The sequence below is a fragment of the Halichoeres trimaculatus genome, unplaced genomic scaffold (genome assembly GCF_033239565.1).
Source record: "Halichoeres trimaculatus isolate MK-OKI-2021-1 unplaced genomic scaffold, fHalTri1.1 fHalTri1_scaffold_20, whole genome shotgun sequence".
NCBI lineage: Eukaryota > Metazoa > Chordata > Actinopteri > Labriformes > Labridae > Halichoeres > Halichoeres trimaculatus.
Window position 1 is genome coordinate 28,823,790 of NW_027437198.1, and position 11,615 is coordinate 28,835,404.

Sequence of the window (11,615 nt, forward strand, 5' to 3'; positions counted from 1 at the left end):
AAACCTGCCAGAGCCAAAAACTGAAACACCACCTGAAACACGTCTCCTCTCTTTTCTCTTTTCTCTTTTCTCTCCTCTCTTTTCTCTCCTCTCTTTTCTCTTTTCTCTTTTCTCTTTTCTCTTTTCTCTTTTCTCTCCTCTCTTTTCTCTCCTCTCTTTTCTCTCCTCTCTTTTCTCTTTTCTCTTTTCTCTCCTCTCTTTTCTCTTTTCTCTTTTCTCTTTCAGGGCCACAGAGGGAGCGCGTGACTCCAGCAGCAGAGCCACTCCTTTCATATCCGTATGTATTCACCTGTTGGTAACCTGTGAGAGATCTGCTCCGTAACACTACTAACGAACCTGTAACGTCACCTGTGCCGAGCACGCCGAGGGAGAGAAGGACATGGAGCTGGAGAAAGGTGGAGAACACAGAGGAACGAGGAACCAGTGGAGCTGTGGTGTTCCCAAACCCCGTGGAAACTTTTTGATATCATCGGAAAGAAAGCGCACCTGAGTGAGGACAGAGACACCTGAGTGAGGACAGAGACACCTGGGTGGGGACGGAGACACCTGGGTGAGGACAGAGACACCTGAGTGAGGACAGAGACACCTGGGTGAGGACAGAGACACCTGGGTGAGGACAGAGACACCTGAGTGAGGACAGAGACACCTGGGTGAGGACAGAGACACCTGGGTGAGGACAGAGACACCTGGGTGAGGATAGAGACACCTGGGTGAGGACAGAGACACCTGGGTGAGGACAGAGACACCTGGGTGAGGATAGAGACACCTGTGTACGGGTTCAGTGGACAGTTTGATGCTGAGAGACTGGACCATAAAGTGGATTTGGATGTAAAACAGATCAGAACCAGAATCAGGGACGGACTCCTCTGTTGTGCTCGGATAATGTTGTCATCAGCTGACTGCAGCAGCAGATGGAGACTGGACTCAGCAGGACTTTGTTGTTTGACTGAACCAGTGGATCAGAACCAGTGGATCAGAACCAGTGGATCAGAACCAGGACGCTGGGTCCACTTCCTTTACCAAGGCTTGATATCATTTACCCTCTGTGACTTTTCTCTAACCGTGTTTTTATATTTAACTCGTTGTGAACACTGGAACCACACACTCCTGACGAGAGGAGACCAAATGTTCGTTAAAGCTCGTTAAAGCTCGTTAAAGCTCGTTAAAGCTCGTTAAAGCTTTCACGTCTGATCACAGGTGAGAAGACGACAGGTGCTTCCTTAAAGGTAGAGTCAGCAGGGTTTTCCTAAAAGTAAGAAAGTCGTCTTTTCCAGAATAATCCTGCTCAGTCGTCTCCTCTGGGCCTCTAACGTGTGTCAGTGTCAGTGTCTGCCTCCACCCCTCCTCTGCCTGGATGTTGGAGTTTGGGTTGGTCCCCAGCTTTCTGGGTGGAGAGTGGGCGTGGTTACAGGGTTGCTGGGCGAGTGGGTGCAGTCATGTAGTCACGGTCAGAGGCCGAAGGTGTGTGCTGCAGCTGGCACTGAGCCAAGGAGGAGGAGCCCTGTTGTGTTCACTGACAGGTAACAAAACACCTGCAGACCCTACCTGAGAGAGGAAGTGATGTCATGCTGATGTAACTGTGCATTCTGTTCAATCACATGGTAGATCCCGCAAAACACCACACGTTCTAACACCACCCGTCAAACACCACCTGTCAAACCTCACCTGCCAAACACCACCTGTTTAACACCACCTGTCAAACACCACATGTCAAACACCACCTGTTTAACACCACCAGTCAAACACCACCTGTTTAACACCACCTGTCAAACACCACCTGTCAAACCTCACCTGCCAAACACCACCTGTTTAACACCACCTGTCAAACACCACATGTCAAACATCACCTGTTTAACACCACCTGCCAAACACCACCTGTTAAACACCACCTGTCAAACACCACCTGTCAAACAACACCTGTCAAACACCACATGTCAAACACCACCTGTTAAACACCACCTGTTTAACACCACCTGTCAAACACCACATGTCAAACACCACCTGTTTAAGACCACCTGTCAAACACCACCTGTCAAACACCACCTGTTTAACACCACATGTCAAACACCACCTGTTAAACACCACCTGTTTAACACCACCTGTCAAACACCACCTGTCAAACACCACATGTCAAACACCACCTGTTTAAGACCACCTGTCAAACACCACCTGTCAAACACCACCTGTTTAACACCACATGTCAAACACCACCTGTTTAACACCATCTGTTTAACACCACCTGTCAAACACCACCTGTTAAACACCACCTGTTTATCACCACCTGTCAAACACCACCTGTTAAACACCACCTGTTTAACACCACCTGTTAAACACCACCTGTCAAACACCACCTGTTAAACACCACCTGTCAAACACCACCTGTTAAACACCACCTGTTAAACACCACCTGTTTAACACCACATGTCAAACACCACCTGTCAAACACCACCTGTTTAACATCACCTGTTAAACACCACCCGTCAAACACCACCTGTCAAACACCACCTGTTTAACACCACCTGTCAAACACCACCTGTTAAACACCATCTGTTCGAACACCACCTGTCAAATACATCCATTAAACACCACCTGTAAAACCCCACCTGTCAAACACCACCTGTTTAACACCACACCTATCACACACCACCCGAAAAAAACACCACCTGTCAAACTCCACCTGCTTAACACCACCTGTCAAACACCACCTGTCAAACACCACTGGCTAAACTCCCCACCTGTCATACACCACCCGACCAACACCACCTGTTTAACACCACCTTTTAAACACCACCAGTCAAAACCACCTGTAGAAACCACCTGTCAAAAACCACCTGTCACACACCACCTGTCACACACCACCTGTCAAACACCACCTGTTAAACCCCAGCTGTCAAACACCACCTGTCACACACCACCTGTTCAACACCACCTGTTTAACACCACCTGTCAAACACCACCTGTCCCTCCTGTGGATTTGAAGTGGGTGTGGTGTGGATTTATTCGTTGAAGACGATGTTTGAAGTTGAAGTCGAGTAAAACTTCTGCGACCTCCAGGATCGGGCAGTCCATAACATCTTTGTCAGAAAAGTGTGTGTGTGTGTGTGTGTGTGTGTGTGTGTGTGAGTGTATGGGTGTGTGTGTGTGTGAGTGGTGTGTGTGTGTGAGTGTGTGTGTGTGTGTGTGTGTGTGTGTGTGTGTGTGTATGGGTCTGTGTGTGTGTGAGTGGTGTGTGTGTGTGAGTGTGTGTGTGTGAGTGGTGTGTGTGTGTGCATGTGTGTGTGTGTGTGTGTGTGTGTGTATGGGTGTGTGTGTGAGTGGTGTGTGTGTGTGTGTGTGTGTGTGTGTGTGTGTGTGTGTGTGTGTGTGGGTGTGTGTGTGTGTGAGTGGTGTGTGTGTGTGTGTGTGTGTGTGTGTGTGTGTGTGTGTGTGTGTGTGTGTGTGTGTGTGTGTGTGTTTGCAGAGGTAAACGTCTCTAACAGTCAGTCTCATGTTAACCTGTTTGGGGAGGAGAGAAACTTTGTCCGTGTTGATTTTCGGCTTCTTCTCTGTTTTTTCTCTGGTTTACAAACTAAACTTCAGTTAGACGTTAATCTACAGGAATAAAAAAGGGACAAAACACTCACAGTCAGTCACAGTAAAGTCACTAAAAAGCCAAACTCCTCTGATGTAATGATTGTTTTAATGTCTGTTTTAACATGTTCATACACTGCTGATGCTTTGTGTCCATCTTTCATAATCATCCCAAACATCTTAAGTTATTGAAAAAGTGTCTGTTCGTCATGCCAACTGAAACCTGTCTGTTTTTTTATTGTTATTATTATTTACAGAATATGATGACTGTTTGTGATAACACCTGATTTTCATAAGAAGCTAATTTGCTTAAACCTCCTGGATCTGTGTTCTGTCGTTTTTGAAGCAGATGAAGTAAAAAAAAAAGATGGTAGCCGTTCAGACTGATGGGAACATGTTCTGCATTTCTCATGACGATCTGTGGTTTTCAAATGTTTCATTAAAGTCAGAAACGTTAGCGCTAATCCATGAGGAAAGGTTTACAGGAGCTCCATCAAATCCACCAGTGGCTTAAAAACCTTCGACTGATATTTATCGTCTTGTGTTTCTTCATGAAGTAGAGGTCAGACATTTGTCACTCACCCAGTGAAGGTTTCTTCCAACCAGAACCTCCTGGTTCCTGTGGCCCATTATCACCTGTTTCCACCTCAGCACCATGTCATCCATCTGGATCAGGCCGGTGGCGTTTGGAGGAGCAACGTAAGTATCTGCACTTCACATCCTGACCAGTAGGGAGCAGTGAGAAAGAGACAAAATCCAGAAAACAGGGAAACATCGGCGCACTTGGCTTCACGGTCGGCCTGTTGTCATGGAGCAGACGAAGACGCGCTGTTTTTTTGTGTTTTATCGTAAACGGATTAATTGGAGGGACACTTGGACTGAACGAGCACCGGGGCAAAGTGGATCCAAACGCCTGAAAGGCTGAAAATGTTCAGGACCCAGGTTCTGTTCACACGCACAGAGTTCCTCAGAGGATCTCTCATTCCTAACAAAAGTTCTGGTTCTGTGTTGGTGCTGACTGGGATCCAACGAGGGCCATGCTAACAACTGACAAGAAGCGTCAGAGACAGAAGCAGAAGGAGGAAACTCTGGCTCACTCTGTGGGAGCTTTGCTCCACGTTTACCCTCTGAACTCGTGGCTGCAGAAAGTTCCTGATCAGCCTCCAGCTGACGCTGTGTCTGCTGAGTCCTGAGCCCAGCCAGGGGAGCACATCCTGGGGGGACGGGGGGGCTCCTCCCTTTATAAAGTTGGTAATAAATAAAAAAGTCATATTGAAAGGAGAGGTTGATGTAGTTGTGTTATAATCAAAGTGTTTTTTCTGGTTGTAAAACTTGTGTTGAGCTTTCAGTTCCTGTAGAGCTGCTGCAGCAGTGATCAGACCAACGTGTGTCAGTCACGTATGATGTAATTAACACGTATGTCAGGGAGAATATGACGGTGACAGGGTTTTAATGTTCCCCCTTATGAATCACTCTGTAATGTCACTTATTACCCCCCCCCCCAATGTAAAGGGGTCTCTGCCCCTGAGCAGAGGACTCGTCTGCTTCCTGTTGAAGCAAAGCAGGAAGTTTGAGGCACATGATTCACTTCGTCTTCAGACTCTGACTGTCTTTGGTTTTTCTGCTTCACATCATCACAGTCTGAAGTTTGATCTGCAACAAAAGTTTGACAGAAAACTTTTCCAGATCCTTTCGTCCTTGATCCCCGTGGGACTCCTCAGACCCGGTGTGTGTTTCCTTCACGTCAATCTCACACGACCATCTCACTCCCAAACAGCAGAAAGTCTCCAAATTCAGCATCCAGGTGGCAGCCCCGTGTGTGTGTGTGTGTGTGTGTGTGTGTGTGTGTGTGTGTGTGTGTGTGTGTGTGTGTGTGTGTGTGTGTGTGTGTGTGTGTGTGGAGGCCTGTTGACTGTGACAAACACTGGCATGCTTGCGCACACACAGGGGTCAAACACCATGACAGTGTGTGTGTGTGTGTGTGTGTGTGTGTGTGTGTGTGTGTGTGTGTGTGTGTGTGTGTGTGTGTGTGTGTGTGTGTGTGTGTGGTGGGTTGCTTGTCAGGACCTCAGACTGTGACTAAAGACCTGAGGTGGTTTGGGGCCGACTGCTCGACCTTTCCTTGTTTCCTCTCTCCTCCCTTCATTTCCTTGTTTCCTCTCTCCTCTCTTCATTTCCTCTCTCCTTGTGGTAGGGACCAGGAGGCGAGTGAAGGAAGTGAGGATGGAGCTTTGGAGCTTGTTGATTCACTGCGCCTGCTGTAGGTGAAATGCCTGCTGAAGCGCCCTCTGGTGGACATGTGTGAGTGTTACCGTTTGTTAAAGCATTTGGTTTTTTTGCTGCTCCCATAATGCAGTTCTTCTGAAAAAAGCACTGGTGGTCAAACAGACGATGACGTTTGAAGTGTCTGAAGAGGTGACGTTGATTCTACGAGCTAACCGTTTGAGCTAACCATTTGAGCTAACCATTTGAGCTAACCATTTGAGCTAACCATTTGAGCTAACCATTTGAGCTAACCATGTCTCAGGAAACTTTATCCATCAGATGTTTCTCTGACACTATTATTTCCACTCTTTGTAAGGTCCTAAATTTAATAATTTCATGAGAAAAACATTAGAAACAACTTAATAATTGGAAGCGTATTAAAACCGTGTTATCATCTCAGAGAACGACGAATCAGAAATCCAACGAAGAAGAAAAAAAACAGAAAGATCCAGAGACTGTGTCTGATGCTCAGCCTTTCACCTTCAAACCACACATTGGTACTGTTCATAGTTTCAGGATAATTAATTCAAAGCTTTTTTATGCAACAATGAAACAGTTTTAAAATGTTTAAATTCATTGCAACAAAAAAGAAAATCAACAGTTGAGTTTACACGTTTATAAAATCTGATTTCAGACCTGACAGTTTAAGACACTGTGAGGTTTTTATAAGAGACTCTGATGTAGAAAGGGTTTCCTCTGTTACTAGTCCAAAGTTCAAAATGAGATTATCAGAGTCAAACTGGTTATTTTATGAATGTTGTTGTTGTTGTTGTTGTTGTTTATAAGGTTATTATTTGTTTGGTCCTGGACAAAGAGAGTAATGATGTGATAAACAGAAAGATAACAGATCACACAGAAGATCAAAACTCACACTGAACTTATCATGAAAACATTTCTGACACTCTCTAACTCAAACTAACTCAGATCAAGTTTACGGTCAGTTTAACGTATGAAAAAGGTAAAAGTTTCACTAAATCACAGAAAGTTAAAGCTGGACCTGACAAACAGAAGCTGACCTTTGTGAAGCCTCTGGATTCAGATTTATATGTTTATATAATATTTATGTATTATATTTATTGATTTACGGCTTCCTGTAACAGAAGAAGTTTCTTTTTTCGTTGCAGTGTCTCATCTCGAAGGATCTGCTGCCCCCTGTTGGCAGTGTGCCACAGAATCTGCTGACGGGGCACTTTTCAGTGGCCTGGTACCTCACTTCCTCTCCACCTACCCACAGCCAGGAGCCGCCCAGGTGCCGCAGACCCGTCCACACCTGCCAGCGTCGAGCAGAGAGGTGAAATAACAGGAGTCGTTCGTTGACGGGACAAAAGACAGAAAACTCACCTCGCCAGTGGTGGCGCTCCGAGCCTTCTCCCGTGCAAAGCTGTGGTCGTCATCAGTGATCAGGGTGGCCAGGTCGTACCTGTGGTTCCCGTGGTCCGTGACGGGGAGGGCGGGATCCTTCGCCTCCAGAGCCCTGCAGTGCATCAAGGCCTCCTCCCATGTCTGGTTCTCCTTCACCAGAACCAGGAGTTCCCTGTTACACATGACCGTGTGTCCGACACCACAGTAGTCGCTGCGCCACCCGAGTTCACCGCGCTTCTTAAACGCACAGTTCTTCCCGTCAGCTGGTTCACCTGCAACAAGAGGGATCAGAGGGACTGAGTTCAAACCACAGGCGTGGTCTTCATCCAGGAGTGGATCAGAGGGTTTTATCACAGATCAGAGGAGCAAGAACATCCTGACTTCCCCCTGGTGGCCGACTACGGTATAGATCAGAAGAAGCAGAGGAAAAGAAAAGCCCGTGACACCGAGGAAAACCAAAGTCTGTCTACACCAGGACCCCCCAGTCCTGATCTAAGGCCCTGTGGGGCCTGCCTCCCCCACATATCCAAGATAAGAAGGAAAAGAAACTGACTCCCAGCCTGAAGATGAGAAACTAGAAGCTGATCTGAAGCCGACAGGTGGCGACTCTTTTTACCGTCTTCCCAGGCGAGGAAGTCGGCCACCTCGTCTCGTCTGGACCATTTCCACGCCGACGTTTTGGTGTCTCGATACAAACCGATCCAGCCGTACGCGTCCAGGAAGTTTCTGTTGTCCTCTGCATCTCTGATGGAGATCATGTCGTAGCCATAATGCCGACAGTGGATCTGTGTACCAAGCCAGTTGCGCTTGATGGGTATGGTAGAATAGTGGGGATAGAAGTATCTGAAGTTCGGAGTTCTCACGTCTCCCTCTGCTGGACGCGGGAGGAACAGCAGCAGGAGGGAAAGCATGCACGTTTTTCTCATCATGATTTCAGGGAAAGAGTTTCCTAAACCTGCAGACAAAGTTTGAATGAGCTTTAGTTTAAGTAGAAAAGAAAGACTGTCTTAGGTTTATTGTTAAAAGTCGTTAAAAAGTCTTGAAGCCAAACAAAGGTCAAAAAAAGAACATGTCACATGAAAGAGCCGAACATCCCTCGATATGAGCGGTCAGGAGTTTGAAGTTTATACCGAGCCATAACGTTACAGAAGAAGAGGTGAAATGTCCAGAGAATGATCTGAGTGATGGAGGACGCCTGCTGCTACCTCACAGGGACGGAGATGGCGTGGACGGTGATGAACGTCTACAAACGCCCCCTACCCTCAGCTCACAGGCTGTCAACACGTCAGGAAGTGCTGCGGCCATCTTTGAAATGTGTTTGGTTGTCCCTGTCCGGAGCTACGGCAGGAGCAGACCACACGTGTAAAAAGTTACGCAAACCCAAAGTTTTGACAATGGGCTCCGGTCTCCTGGACTGTGTGAAAACCATCTGCTGGTTTTTGCCTGCGCGTCATTTCCATATTCAAAGCCGAGTCAGGCGACTTTAAGGAAATCAACGAAGCAAGAAAAACCTTTTTGAATCTCAAATAAGGTTCAAAGGGGTGGAAACTTCCAGAAACGTTCATTTCACTTTGGGAAATTTGGAAATATTCAGATTTTTTTAATCAAAACTTGACTTTCTGTCGCCTTTAACGAGGCCTCTTTGATGACCTGTGCTGTGGGCATCGTGTGCAGTGCATGATGGGAGTGATAGCCCTGCAGTCAGCAGAGCGCTGCTCTGTGGTCTGGGAATAAAATCCACGTTCACGTGAACTTTCTGTAACTCTGGTTGTTTCAGCCCAAACTGTGCCACAGCATCAGCCCCTCACCAAATTCAACTCATTTTATGTTTTTATCATAAATTCCTGTGAAAAGTTTCAGTCTTAAAAAAATACTGGAACTTTGCAACTTTCCTCTCAGACATAAGAGAAGTTATTTCCCATTATCAGTTCAATGTTTTACAATCTGCAAGATTAAAAAGATCATTTCTCTCATTAAATAAAAAAATGATAAAAACAAATCGATGTCTGCCATTTTGAACAGCTGGAAAGGAGCGATTTGAAGAAGAGTTCTTTATTTTCCATCATGCACAGAGAGTGAGATGATCTGTGATCTAGTTTGGATTAATTTAGGTTTCTCTTTCTGTTCGGAGATAAAAACATGATCGTTTCCATTTTGCATTTCAAAGTCCCTGAGAAAACACCAAACATTCGCCCATTCTTTTCTTTTCTTTTCTTTTCTTTTCTTTTCTTTTCTTTTCTTTTCTTTTCTTTTTTAAAGGCTCAGTTTAATTTAAAAAGAAAACCTTTCCTGACTTTAGTTTTAAATTGGAAAGAGAACAAAGTTTTCATTGAGTTAAATACGAGCTGTGGTTTATAACACAGTGAATTATTAAAAGGCTGAAAAACTCTTCTTGACTTTTCTCACATGATCTAAAGACAAACGCCTCGGCTCGGTGTTTTCAGCAGGACTCACCTTCAGACGTCTTTCAGTCTCTTGGTTTCGGCTCGCAGTGCGTCTCAGTCAGGCTGAAGATGATCTGTGAAACAGCTCAGACTGTTTCTGAAGATGATCTCTGAAACAGCTCAGACCGTTTCTGATGAGACCTGACGATATGCAAACGTCTCTGAGTCCGTCTGATCCAGGCGCTCGTACCGTGGTTAATCCCCGCAGCAGCCACGCAAAGCAGAGCTTAGCATCTTCGTGTTAAGCCTTTCAAACCAAGCTGTGGCTGCAGACTTCACCTCTGTTTCTGTTATCAAACATGGAAGAACGGCCTCCAGAGAAGTGTAAGGCTGTTAGCACATTATACACAGGTAAAACAGCAGGTAGACCACGTTTCTTTGTTCAACATGTTTCATGTTTATTCATCAACGCTGACAGACAAGAAGTGGTTCAGACCAACATGGTGGCATCAACTAAAGAACAGAACCAGGCGCAGAAAGAAAGCAGAACCAGAAACACTCAAAGGTCGGTGACACGCTGTCAGATTGTCCTGCCTACGCTGTTTGGCACTTCTCCACCCACTCCTTCCTCCATGATCACACACCTGTCTGACTTCATGGATGGAGACAAAGAGACTCAAAGGTTACTGAGGGTAACTTCATTCAAAGGTGGCTCCAGCTCTTCATGTTGGATTGAACCAACGCAGAGCAAACAAAACAATCCAGGAAAAATAACTTGGTTTCATTTTTTCCAGTTTAGTAAAAGTTTTTCTGCAGCGTATTTTCAAGCACAGAAAAACCTGGACAAACACACTGCTCCACTTGTTCTATCGGCTCTGGTTGTTGAGTGTTTGAAGACTGGATCACCGGCGCTCACAGGACAGAGCACGCCAGCTGGTGGGTTAGTTTTACACCCTGAGCTTCAATAAAAACCACAAGATTCAGGAAAGAATCGGTGTCTGGGCACCACTATGCAACTCCAACCCTGAGGCACGTCAATGCGAGGCGTTTGAAAAGCCCAGATCAAACCTTTCCAAACATTCGCTGATTCGCTCCTGAGGCACACGCTGCTCAGATCTGCTCCAGGGAATCCAAAACAAGTGATGAAGGGTCAAAACATGCTCCTCTGTTTACATTTGGTCTCACTAAGACACTGTCTGAACAAAATGAATGTTTTCACCTCCTTCTTCTCACAGCCTCCTGTTTATCACCTGGCCAAGGCACTGGACCCTCTCACCTGCTCCACCGAGGCCGCTCAGTGGAAACCAGAGGGAATGCTCCTTTAACGTGAAGCAGGGGAAGAGCTGATTTTAAACACGGGGGCAAAAACACTTAAAGCATCACAGGAAAGGCATCGCACCGTCTACAGTCAAACACCTGAAACACTGCACAGTCTGTGCTGCGTTCACTGACCCGCTCTTTAAACACTGCTGTGCTACAATCACTCTAACGACACGGCAGTCTGTCTGTGCTGCATTCACTGACCCGCTCTTTAAACACTGCTGTGCTACAATCACTCTAACGACACGGCAGTCTGTCTGTGCTGCGTTCACTGACCCGCTCTTTAAACACTGCCTACAGACGATGATATTCAGCTACAGCACGACGCGTGAAGCCTCAGTGACGGCCAGAGCAGCACGTTAACCAATGAAAACAAGGCAAAGTGATCTAATCTGGACTTGATTGGTGATAAAACGACGTTTATTCAGCCGTCCCTGGTCGGACATGGAGATGTAACTGCCGTAAAATACTTAAGGAAGAAAAACACACGAGTTGCCTATGGCTCATATTCATTCCCTGGAAACGCTCTGAATGTGTCAACCCTTCAACCCTCCAACCCTCCAACCCTTCAACCCTTCAACCCCTCAACCCTTCAACCCTTCAACCCTTCAACCCTCCAACCCTTCAACCCCTCAACCCTTCAACCCTTCAAACCTTCCAACCCTCCAACCCTTCAACCCCTCAACCCTTCAACCCTTCAAACCTTCCAACCCT

At 46.3% G+C, this 11,615-nt stretch overlaps 1 protein-coding gene across 1 annotated transcript in view; it reads left to right on the forward strand.

The window, feature by feature from the left end:
• The window catches only part of pdgfbb (platelet-derived growth factor beta polypeptide b), a 13,098-nt gene extending 9,953 nt beyond the window's left edge, over window positions 1-3,145 (forward strand). The window contains exon 8 of the mRNA XM_074697591.1: window positions 226-3,145. The gene's annotated coding sequence lies outside the window, so the exon portion shown is untranslated. The remainder of the gene's footprint in view (window positions 1-225) is intronic.
• The last annotated feature ends 8,470 nt before the right edge of the window (window positions 3,146-11,615 follow it).